This window comes from Culex pipiens, chromosome 1, assembly GCF_016801865.2.
Source record: "Culex pipiens pallens isolate TS chromosome 1, TS_CPP_V2, whole genome shotgun sequence".
Taxonomy (NCBI): Eukaryota; Metazoa; Arthropoda; class Insecta; order Diptera; family Culicidae; genus Culex; species Culex pipiens.
The window spans coordinates 117,014,905-117,028,025 of NC_068937.1; the positions used below are offsets into that span (position 1 = coordinate 117,014,905).

The 13,121-nt window shown below is 37.4% G+C and overlaps 1 protein-coding gene across 2 annotated transcripts in view; it reads left to right on the forward strand.

Annotated features, from left to right (window-relative positions):
- The first annotated feature begins 4,266 nt into the window (after positions 1–4,266).
- LOC120415604 (3-hydroxy-3-methylglutaryl-coenzyme A reductase) overlaps positions 4,267–13,121 on the forward strand; it is a 75,456-nt gene continuing 66,601 nt past the window's right edge. The window contains exon 1 of one of the 2 annotated variants that reach the window (XM_039577207.2): positions 4,267–4,794. The gene's annotated coding sequence lies outside the window, so the exon portion shown is untranslated. The remainder of the gene's footprint in view (positions 4,795–13,121) is intronic. The other variant, XM_039577200.2, reaches the window with a different exon arrangement.

The window sequence follows — 13,121 nt, forward strand, 5'->3', positions numbered from 1 at the left end:
ACGGTACCGTGTGCGGATTTGAAATTATTTTGAAAGCACCACAACAGAAAACAAACACGTGCGCGCGGATTGCAGCAGTTGTCAAAAAAGGGTTCGTGTAACCTCGGCTGAACAACAGTTATCGCACGTTGATTTTCATTTACCCCGATTTGGGTAAACAGTGGTCGAACAAAAATTGAGTTTTTTTTCTCATATAGGTGTTTTCGTCAAAGTAAAAAGTATCGTTTTTTCAAGTTTACCCGTCGCCACCCTTTAAAAGGGTAACGAAATTGTACTGATTTTGACATACCTTTTGAAAGGGTGACGGTGGGTTAAAGGGCGGATTTAAAGTATCCTTTTTGCAATTCCGTCGTGAAACTACTTACTTTTCCTGTCATTCTTGAACGACGAAATAGCCTACTTTTCTGTACCAAAAATAACAGAATCGAATAGCAACACTTTTCAAAATAAATGCTGAAAAGTTCAACTTTTCAGCACTCAAACGGGGAACTTTTCAGCACTTGTTTTGAAAAGTAACACTTTTCAACATTTTTTTTATTTAAACGATTTATTGACAAAATACATGAAAATTTGACATAAAATTTCACTCAGTGTGTGTTTTTTGGAATTGCAAAAAATGTTGTATGGAACTCGTTGCAAAACTTGATTTTTTCAGCACTCTTCGTATTTATCCAACTCGGTGAACCTCGTTGGATAAATGTACGACCCGTGCTGAAAAAAATCCTCTTTTTGCAACTTGTTGCATAAACTACTATTTGAGTGCACGTACCGATTACATAAATATTTGAATCAACAAAACGTTTTGTTGATTTGAAAATCATTATTTTTGTTGAATCAACGCTAAACGTCAAAGCAGCTTTTTCGAAACAACAAAAGATTTTTGTGGAATTGAGAAAATCAAGGGTTGTTTCAACGCAAAATCGGCGTTCATTATATTCAACAAAAATTTTGTTGATTCAAACCTCGTACAGGCTGATTCTACAAAACATTTTTCTGCGTGTATAAACGCGTAACCGATTCGAATTGAATTCCGATTCAGATCGAGTTTCAGAATTCCGATTGAGTTGACTAGGTTATGTGAATATTATTTTTGCAATTCCGTCGTGAAACTACTTACTTTTCCTGTCATTCTTGAACGACGAAATAGCCTACTTTTCTGTACCAAAAATAACAGAATCGAATAGCAACACTTTTCAAAATAATTGCTGAAAAGTTCTACTTTTCAGCACTGAAATGGGTGCTGAAAAGTTGAACTTTTCAGCACTTGTTTCGAAAAGTAACACTTTTCAACATTTTTTTGATTTAAACGATTTATTGACAACATACATGAAAATTTGACTTAAAATTTCACTCAATGGGTGTTTTTCGGAATTGCAAAAAATGTTGTATGGAACTCGTTGCAAAACTTGATTTTTTCAGCACTCTTCGTATTTATACAACTCGGTGAACCTCGTTGGATAAATGTACGACTCGTGCTGAAAAAATCCTCTTTTTGCAACTTGTTGCATAAACTACTATTATGTTGATTATGTTATTATGTTATTTTTGTTTTTATTTTTCTCTTCTTTTTTACTGTATCTTCGAGTTACGACTTTTTTTAGAAACTCGACGCCAACATTTCAAAAAGCATCATGTGCAAACCATGCTTATTGAGAAAAACGCATTCGAAAGTTAAGCATCATTTTTCAATTCCCATTTTAGTATAAAAGCAATGATAACAAACGATGGAAAACGTTGCTTTTATTGATACGTGATCATCCATATTCAATAAAACATTATTTTCTTAATTATATTTAAGAAAAACAAACATAACTTCTTTTGAACTCACCAACGTCTAAATCACTCTTTGTTATGATTAGTTGTTCTTCGCCGAATGTACATAGCGCATTTTGCAAGCGGAGGGGAAGTATTGCCATAACAGAGAAAAATGTCTCAAGCCAACCCTTGATTTCTTAGCAGATTGCGGACAATTTTCTCTGAATCGGCTATTTTTTTATGATTCGCTTTTCGTCAGCAAATGTACATGGCGTCTTTTTCAGGATGCTTTTTTTTGTCACGAGGTTCATGTAGTCTTTTATTTGACAGGTTGGCAGGGCTTTATAAATAGGCACTGCTTATGCCATAGATTTTGTTTATGTTACTTTATTTAAAATCATTATTAAACAGACTCTACTGAAGTAACTTTTGTTCATTTTTGGTGGAGAGGTAGATTATTAGGAGTAATTTCAGAATATGCAATAACCCAGAAAGTGTCAAAATGTACATGATGCCTTTAGAAATGTTGCTGTCGAATTGTGCAATTTTTTTTTGTCTAATTTCCAATGTTTAAAATTTACATTTGTAAAATTTTCTGATTATTCCGAAAAAAAACTTGGAATCAGCATTTTTTTTAATATTTTTCATTGCAAAAAATCATGTCATAAAATCTAGCAAAAAAGCATTATTTTAATATCATTCAAAAGTTTTTTTTCGTTAATTTATTTAACAAAATCTCAGTTGGCAGAACATATCTTATTTTAGCTCTTTGTTTAAAAAAAATCAGGTATGAATTGGGTCCTGAAGCCCCATGGTAATTTTTATGTACAACGGTAAAAAACACGATTAAAATCAATTTCTGATATTTTGTTTTAATTTTAATGCAAAAAAATAAATTGACAAGACAACATATTTTCAATGGGTCAACTATGGTCCCCTTGGAACGCGTTGTCAAGTTGAACCTTTGCATTTAAGAATGGCAGCTTTGTTAGTTTTCAAAAATTGAATAATAAAAAAATTTAAATCCTTTGCGGTCGTTCAAAGAGTCACTGTACTCAGAAAAATTAGCTTTAGCGTTGCGATTAATAATATCACAAATTTAAGCTTAATTTTAGGACCCAATTGCAATGTACATTACTTTCATACGATAGTGGTATTCCAAGTGTTTAATATTCTGTTATTTTTAGAAATCGCAGTTTTTCAATCTTGTTCGAGAACAACAAATGCAATGGTTTGCTTTGCATGTTGATCTGCAAGCAAATATTTTCTTTTCAAACTTCCCAAGCGTATTTTTCATTGACAAACAAAACTCGGACGCGCGGGCTTCCAAAAATAGCACATTTTGAGATCGTGTCCGCTGATCTGGCCTTTCTCAACAAACTTTGAATATATTGAAATGCGCGTTAATGCAAGATTCCAGGCGATAACACAAGTCACCCACAGACATTGTGTTACTTGTACTTTTTTTTTTGACACGTGCTCCACGTTCCTTAACCGACGTCAAACGGAGATGCAATCGATTCTAGTGGATGTGAAATACATTTTGTAATATAAAAGAATTACCGTTGCGAGAGCTTTCTCTCAACGGTCAATTCGAATGGTATCAGTTTTGGGAGCGTTCTTTTATTACGTAACGCAAAAAAAATTGGATTTTTGACCCCCCCTCCCCCTCGTTAAAAAAATTGTATGGAGCGTAACACAGCCTACGACCCCCCCCTCTTACTGCGTTACGTAATAAATGAACGCTCCCTTTTGCAGAGCCATCATTTTCCTGCTCGTATCGTCGATTTCTACGCGTATCGCGTATGCACGAAGTCAAATCGCGTAAGCTATTGACCACGCTGTTCCCAAGCGCACAAGAGATCGGGCAAACATTTGGAAGATTCCAAGCTGCGCAAGATGATTTTCAATTCCACGCAAAGCTGGGCTAATGGAGATTGCATCTAAAGGAAGCATCAATAAATCAGTATAATTTGACTGCACTCTTCAGTAATGATTTGTTGAGGAAATGAGCGACTACGTCATCCTTAACTGAAAATAAAACATTTCATTCGTACTCGCACGTGTACCATTCAGATGCAAACACAATGGCATTTTGAGCGAGATCAACTCGTATGTTCAGGATTTCCTTTTTTTCATCGTACGAAAAGGCACGACGAAGCTTGAACGTATACACGACGAGCCTTCTCAGCCAACTCCAAATGCCCAGCATGCATGGTGAACGTTTCGTGCGAAGTGAGCAGCCATTTCAAATTCAGTCTTTGGCCAGCGTTTCGTGAGTGTGGTTTTGGTTTCTCGAAGCTTTTCGTCCGAGTGGTGAAATTCTTCAAATTTTGCCCAAGAGCAGCTGACCGTGTTCTGTGTGTGTGGAGTGGGTGACAGCAGCGCGTTCTAGACAGAATTTAAGAACTTGTGGATGGAGATTTTTTAGTGTGCATGCAAAAACGTCGTTCAATCTCGCAGCGAGTCGCAGGTCGCTGCGAAGTGAGTTTCTATTTTACATAATTGTGTTTGCTCAAGAGGACTAAAGTGTTGCTGTGTTGTGTCTGTTTACCAATCGGCCCAGTTTGGCTGGAGCTTTTTCGTTGTGAATTTCGTGTGAATTAATCATCTTCAAGGTGAAATTAGCGTGTTGCAAAAAGTTGGAAAAATCCAGAAAATCAGAACAAAACAAAACTTACGTCAGGTGAAAGGAAAAGTGAGCTGGCTGTCAAAGGCGTCCGCTGCAGTACTAGATTGAAAGTATTGTGCGTTGTTGTTGGAAATTTTGTTTGTGTGCTCGGCAAAGGAAGAAAAAAACTGCGCTGCAGTGCGAAACGTCAAGTTGCGACAGGATAGTGACAAATTTCTGTGTGTGGACAAACCAGCTCCCCAGACCAGACAGCTGCTCTCGCTCGCGAGGATTTTCGTAATCGGTCGTAATCAGTCCCACCAAACCACGCACAGTGACCACCAAAATTGGCCAAGACCCGTAAACGTGAACCCCGTGGTGAACATTTCGATTTGTTAAAGAAAAGCATCATCAGCTGTTTGAGGTAGGTGTGTGTTATTGGTTTTAGACATATTTTAACTTTCGAGGAAAAGTCTTTCCTCGCGTTTACATCATCATCCCTTATCACATGCAGTTTTGCTCAAGGCCAGCTGGTTATTACTTAATGGATGGCTGTATATGAAAATTTCATATTTTTATTTTACAATCTGCCTAAATTCTCGAAAAAATACCTTGTTAAGAATTTAAGGAGTTTAAAATAAATGAGTTTAATATTATCAGACAAACATTTTTCATTATGCAGCATATCTTTGCAAACTGGATACTGTTTTTTACGAACTAAACGAATTAGAGCTCAAAATATCCATGTTCGTGCTTTGACATATTCTACAACTTTGTTCTTGCATGTTATGGGAAGACTTACTTTTAACAGTTAAGAGATCGATGCACGTGTGCTGTCTTGTTCTATCTAGATAGGAATCACAGCAAGCTTAGTATGTACAAGCTTAGTCCCGTAGCCTATTGTAATGAATATGGAGAAAAGCAAGTATGTATTTCAGTTTTTACCTGTGGAAGGCGCAATAACTATTCAATTCTTAATAATTCCCAGAACTTAGATCTTCATTTAATTTAGGAAAGCTTTTTAGAATACACGAAACATTTTGACGGTTTTTTTTTCCTTACAAACATCAAGCGATTAGAGGAAGGAGTTCCTGTAGCCAGAATGAGCTCAAATTTGGAATTTTGGCTAGTCGTTGGTTAATCTTTGATTTCATGGGGTAGCCCCGAGAAAGCCTGGATTTGGACCACTCAATGTACATGAACAAATTTCACTTAAAGTTGGTAACGATCATGCATGGAATATAACTTTTCTCTTCCATTGCCATTAGTCACTTCAAACATTTTGCAACATGCGTTCAAAAAGGACTTTTTTTAATGTTTTGATAAAATCGTTGATAATAAAGTTTTGATTACATACATGTAGAAAATTACAAAATTTTATATTACAGAAAATTTATTGAATCCACTCAAAAGATGATTTTCAATCTCCCCTGAAAGCTTCATGAAGATATTATATGATTTAAATGAGTAAGAGACGATTTTAAGATCAACATTTTGCCGTGCGCAAAGTGGACTATCTAACTTTCTGAGCGTTTTTTTTTTCGAAACACCAAGTTGATTTACGGGTGCCACGATATCTCGAGATGGAATGGACCAAAATGGCTGAAATTCGGGGTGAAGACTCTCAAGACTTATCCTGTGTGCATGACGAAGTCGGATTTCGAAATTTTCCTTTTTTAAAAAATACAAAAATCAAGAACTGACGATTTTTTATATGATTTGACGGCGATTTGAGATAAGAGTAGCTTTCGGATAGGTTACTTTAAATCTTGTATTCAATTTAAGTTAGGTAGTTATCCGCAAATGAATATTTGTACTTATATAAATAATTGGACTTTTTTGGACTTATGAATAACACACAACTGTGCATTTATTCTAGAGTCAGATCCATACAGCGTCAGTGTTTATTTGGTCGAAGTGTACTAATTCATTGGCAGATCTGATTCTAGTTGTAATGTACGACAGGACTACTGACGGACGTGACAGAACGAGGGCCCAGTTTAGAGGTTTCGACATCAATGATGTGCGACTGGATCACCCTCCCAAAAAAATAAAAAAAATTCTTAATAATTCCCAGAACTAAGATCTTCATTTAATTTAGAAAAACTTTTCAACCACCACTACGAATGGACCAGGGGGCAGAATAGGCCACCCTTCGATTTGGGCTTTAGAATGGATTTAGATCCACTATAAGGCAAGACTCTTATATGTAAAAGACGAGAAATAATATTCCCACACCGAAAACGACGTTTGAGTTAATTGTTTTTTTTTTTGTTTTACGAATTATGAGCAAAATGTAACTTTATTGACAAAACCACACAAATGTTGTTTATTTAGAGGTTTTTAAGCATTCTGAATAGTAGGAATGTTTGAAAAAGTATTTTCAATGCTTAGAATGTTACTAGATGTAAGGTAATCAAACAACAACGGAACGTTCAAATCATTTAGGGGTTTGGTGGTGGAGCATGAGCAGAGCATGAGCATGAGAGACCACCCATGGTTGTCCTTCTCCGTTGCTGAACAGGACCATAATATCCCATCAGCACAACCGGTCACACGCTTCAACGATCAAATGATGTTTCCCTTATCAACAGCATGCATGAATGCGCTGAAAAGATAAAACATCACGATCATCAAAACTAGAGCCGGTGCGAATAAGAAACAGTCGTTGGCCACCAACGGCGCCCGCCATGTCAGTTTGTAGATCTCGAGGGAATGGGACGGGAATGTTAGTTAGCACAGGCTGCTACCAAGGGTGGGTTCTATACGATATCCACACCCCCGCGTGTGCCGGAAAACAACTTCTACTTGGGATTTTGTTAGTGGGTAGGGGTAATGGCCTGGATTCAACATAGAGGATGATGATGCGACCCAATAATCAATAAATTTTGTTTAATGTTGTGATGCATTATGCATTCTCAAGGCAATCAGTCGGAGTATGCGGATGAGACTATTCCCGGTTATTTGGTGTTGAGTTTAGCATAGATGATTTAATCTTAAACAGCCGGCTGTGGAAAGATAAAACCAACTAAAATGCGAAAACGCTAAACCGCCCGGATCGAAATACACACACAATCGGGGGGACAACAAAGACGGAAACGGCGACGAAAATCCTGCGTGAGGACCGCGACGCACACCGTTCAAATTCTCCAACTCAACTCCATTTAGGGGTTTGGTGGTGGAAGTGTTAAATAAAAATCCACTTGGGGCAGAATGGACTACCCTTATCATGCCTTATAAAAACAATCAAAATGTATGAAATTTGGATTAAATGAATTATTTTACTTCTGGTATCTTTATAAATCACTTTTAATGCAACATTAGTTGATTTTTTAATTGTTTTGAAGCTTATTTGTAAAAATAGTGTCTTTACACTTCTTATAAAAATGTTTGTTTTGTTAGGTGACTATTTTTATAAAAGTGATCAAACTTCATGGAAACTATGTTGGAAAGGTTATTTAAGTTATCACCCTTCAACGTTGTATTTGACGAAATGGTTTGTTTTAGTTCTGCCCCGCACCCTGGAAAATTGGTTGAAAAAACACATTTTTTTAAAGTGCTTCAAACATAGTTTCAAGTCGTCTTTTTCATAAACCAAGTACCGTTACCTGGGGCGAATCGGTACTACAGTCTGAATAGGGAGAGCATGTTTTAGAACACTTAAAATTTGGGAATGAATGAAAACATTTTGTTGCTCTGAAGCTGGTCTAACCGAAACCACTTAAAAAAGCAAAATATTAGACTGCAACATTGCTTAAACTGCTGTCCCAATTCGCCCCAATTGGTCCAATTCGCACGCCCCCCCCCCATCGGCCCCTATAGGTAAGTACCTTGCCCCACTCACAAGCCACCACAACAAGAGTTTGTTTGCTGCGTGGTCTGCGTCTGTCTGTCCGGATTTTTTTTTTATTTGCACTTTCTCCTTCCACTAAACTGACGAAACAATCGGCCAACCGACCGACCGACGATCACACGGGACGGGTTGTCGTGTTGATGGCCTCCACCCGGGGGATGGTTGTTGTTGTTGTTGCTGCTGCCCTTCGTTAATATCTCCTTCCCGCGCGAACCAAAACAAGTCAGCAGGGTAAACTTTCCAACAGTTTTGTTTTGGTTGTTTTCCAATTTTGGCTTTGGCTTTTGTAAAACTACACAGAAAAAAAAATTATGGTAATATTACATCTGGGAAGGGGTACATCTTTTATTTCAGAAAAAAGAGGTGTAATTTTACCTCTGGAAATGTGTAATTTTACCTCTTTTGTGGTGTAATGTCACTTTTTCAGTCTAAATTGAGGTAAAATTACATCATAAAAGAGATAATATTCAAAATTTACATTATTTTTTACTGTGTATGATATCCATTCAAAGTGTAAAGGTGAAAGAAGTCGTTTTAAAATAAAACAATAAGATCAAATCAAGACAAAATTTCTGTACAATAATGCATAATAGAGACCATGGTTTAACACCAACTGTTGTCAAACGAACGGGGTCACGTTTTAGTTAGACACCCCTTTTACATGGAGTTCACACTCACTATCAAACGTTTGTTTTGATAGTGTGCGTGAGCGCCGTGTAAAAAGTGACAGTTCGTCACTTTTTAGTTTGACTTTGACCAACCAACGGGGTACAAACTAAAAAAGTGTCAAAGTGTATTTTCCATGATTAATTAGCAAAACAATCAAGATTTTCAACCTTTTTGAGAACAGTATTCATACCTATAAAAAATAAAATTAAAACATGTTGATTTACATGAATTTCATGTCGTTCCCGGTTGGGTGTAAACTGTTGCTGTCAGTTCGCTTGTTTTAAGAACCAAATAAATTACTTAATATTTATCACGTGACTTCTCAAACGCTACGAATGACCACGGTCACTAACCGCAAGTCAAGCAGCAGTGGGAATAGGATGTTAAACCCGTCCCGTGAGCACACAAGTTTATCGAGGCCATCGGCACACTGTTTTGGGCCGCTACCAGTCACCAGCAGCAGCTGTTACAGCATCATCATTCGTCAGCAACAACAAACACCTCGCAGGCACTCTACCACGAGAATTCTGCTTTTTTTTTGTTGTTGTTGCTGTTTAGGTGGTCAAAGTCCACCAAATGTTTTAACAAAGCTCGGCTTACGACGATTGCTTAGGGGGGACTTACGAAGGCGGACATTCGAAAATGGGTTGAAGGCGGCAAACAACTGAGAAACGTGGCCCCATAACTGGAACATTGGTGTGGAATTTGTAGCGAAACAGTTGAAAGAAATAGAAAAAAAAATCGATGAGTACACACGAGGCGGTCCGAAAAATCAACAGGTTTTAATTGATGGTGATGTGAATTAGCACGCGTGTACTGTACGATGTCCAAACGCATAACAAATTGTACTACTCGATGTTCCTTTGTTAAACCATTGGATAATCCGTGTTTGCGTTTCCAGCTGAGTTGCAATCGCTATGGATGATGATTATAGGAGCAAGGATTTAAACACCTGAAAATGTGAAACCCAATCAAAACATCAAAAAAGTGCAGTGCTGAAAGTCAAACTTTATATCACCCATTCGAGTGCTGAAAAGTAAAACGTTTCAGGCCTTCTATCGGAATTTCGGAAAGTATTACTTTTCGATTCTGTTATTTGTGTCGTAAAAAAGTAGGCTGGTTCGTAATTTTTGAATAACAGGAAAAGTAATTATTTCACAAGGAGGAGAGGTACGGGCGTGTTTGAGAAATGTCGTGTGTCGGGCGGCTTTGTTTCGATTGCGATTTTAAGTGTGAATTTAAAGGATTGGTTCGAATTTCTTGGCGGCATTCGGTCGGCCGTGAAAAGTTTGTCGCGAGAGTGATGGAGTTTACGCGTTTTCTGGATTATTGTCGTGTTTTGAGCGGTTTATTTTGCGGTCGGTGGTGGCGTTTCTGGCCATTTTTTATTTTCTTTCTTGCTTGCGCCGTCGTGAGTGAGAGCGAAAGCGTTGTGTTAGTGTGACCTGAGCTAAACACCGAGGTGTTCTACTTGCATGCAAGTGTTTTGCAAGGTTATTAGTGCGTTGACAGCTCCGGTTGAGTGAGATGGTGTTGGTCAGCCGATGACTCCCCCTTACCACCGTACTCCAGAGTTGTTGTGTTGGAGGATGAGAATGAGGGTGTTTTCGTTAATTGCCTGGCGGACGCAAGGTGTGGACTTCTTTGGACGCGATCGGCTCGGGGAGCGAGAGGCAACGACGCAGGCTGGAGAGTGCAACTGGCGAGAGCAGAGCCCAAGCTGTTCCACCTGCTGCTAAGGGGAAGTTTGAAGAAGGGAACTGCTGCCAGAGGAGCGCAGGAAACCGAAGATCGTGCGAGAGAATAGCTCAAAAAGCTCAATCTCTCAACGATGCCTGACTTTTCATCATCCTGAAAACTTGCCTTAGGGGTTATTCAAATATTACATTCAGAGATTTTCGGGATTTCTGAACCACCCTCCCTCCTGTCACGCACTTTTCCTATCGTCAACATGGGCTTTACAATCTGCAAACCCCCTTCCCTCCATGTACGTAATTTGTGAACAAACCCTAACAGTGCTTCCAGATTGTATCCTTTTCAGAGAATTCAAAAATATGTTTCATCTTTCATCTTTTTACCACGTTTCTTATTTCCATTTATTCTTCTCCTCTTTATAGTTATTTCTTCTGAAACTATCAAACATCTCTTTAAATCTCTTATCTCAGTTTTTCTTACTATTATTTTTTACATTCTCTTCATTTCTTCTGATAAAAAAAAATGCTGTGCTGTACGCTCTACCTTATTTCAATTAATAACGTATTATTTTTCAGCTAATAATGAAGGTAATTCACTATATAAAATAATGCTATTGATTATATTCATTGATTATATTTACTATATATCATTACACTAAACACACCCTACACAACACCAATGCAACTATAAATCGGAGCGTTTGGTACGGTATGTCCACGCATCCCTCCTCCCCTGTAGATTCTGTGAAATGTGATCCGTTCACAGAATCCTCTCTGCGTTAAACACAACGTAGTAGGGCTGGCCGCTTTAATTTTTGTTTTACATTTTCGGGTGTTCTCGGATGTACTGCAATTATTAATATTGACAAGAAAAGTGCTTGGGGCGTAATCTAATCACAAGACTTTCCAGCATGCTTTCATCGGACTGGCTACGTTTGTGTTAGATTAGATTAGATTAGATTAGATTAGAACAGGAAAAGTAATTATTTCACAATGGAGCAATTCTCTACCAAAACCGGAAATGGATTTTATTTGTATTTTTTTATTTGGCTCAAACTTTGTGGGGGCCTTCCCTATGACCAAATAAACTATTTTGTGTGATTGGTTCATCCATACAAGTCTCCATACAATTTTGGCTGCTGTCCATACAAAAATGGTATGTAAATATTCAAACAGCTGTAACTTTTGAGTGAATTTTCTGATCAATTTGGTGTCTTGGGCAAAGTTGTAGGTATTGGTGAGGACTATTGAGAAAAAATAGGTACACGGAAAAAATAATTGCAGATTTTTTATACACTTTTTTCACAAAAACTCAATTTCTCAAAATAGGTATTTGTTTGATTTTCGAGATTTTTTGATATGTTGTAGGGGACAAAAATCCGCAACTTTTGAGCCATAGAGAAACATGTCCAAAAAATCTGCCGCCGAGTTATGAATTTTTGAAAAAAACAGTGATTTTTGGAAAAAATCGAAGTTTCATGCAAAAACAAGTTTGACATTATGTTTTAACGCAAAATTGAATTTGCAATCGAAAAGTACTTTACAGATTTTTTGAAAAAGGGCTCCGTTTTCAAGATATAGCCACCGAAAGTTTGATTTTAGCGAAATATTTGCAGTTTTTCAATTTTTAAAAATAGTGACCATGAGTGACCATTTCTAAAAATATTTTTTTTCGAAAAGTTCAGAAAATTTGCTTTAAAATTGTCTAAGAGACATTGAAGATTGGACCTCGGGTTGCTGACCCGAGCAGACGGAAATAACTTGGGAAGGTCAGTTTTTGATATTGTGAGAAGATCGAAATATGTTATTGGGATGATCGGATTAGTTGTTAAAATAACAAAAATCAATAACAAAGATTTGTTCGAAGAATAACTTAAACTGTTATTATGTTGTTATTGCAATAACAAACCAATAACACAGAAGGAATCATGAAGGAATAACAAGATTTGTTATTTTGTGCGGAGAGGTGGAGCAGCATAATAACAAAAAATGTTATTGAACTGGTATATCTCCATAACAAAAAAAGTTATTGTTTTGGTTTATTTGTAATTTGCAAATAAACCTGCAGTTGCCATAACTCCTCTGTACTAGTCAGGGCTGCAGAGTCGGGTACCTCCAAGCGACTTTGAATCCATACTTTGAAGACAACTCCGACTCTGGATGCAGGATATGACGTCAACGACGACTTCAGCTCTCCAAAAATACCCGACTTCACAGATTCCGACTCCAAGTAAAAGTTGCTGAAAATTAGCTGAATCCGATGCAGTCTCCAAGGTCTCACTTAAGCTCGAACTTCAACGTCAGCTCCGACTTCCTGGCTCTGTAAAAATAATAACAGTCACACTTTAAAAATTCTCAATAAATAAATCAATTCCGTTAGGGAATATAACAAAATTAAGAAAAATGAACTCTCAAAAGTTAATTTTATCGGATTAATTTTAGCTTGAAACCCCATTTGAAAAAAAGACCCCGATGAAATTGGTCAAAATAATGTGGTCCCGTCCGTGTGGATCAATCGGACCGCGCACTGGACTTACAA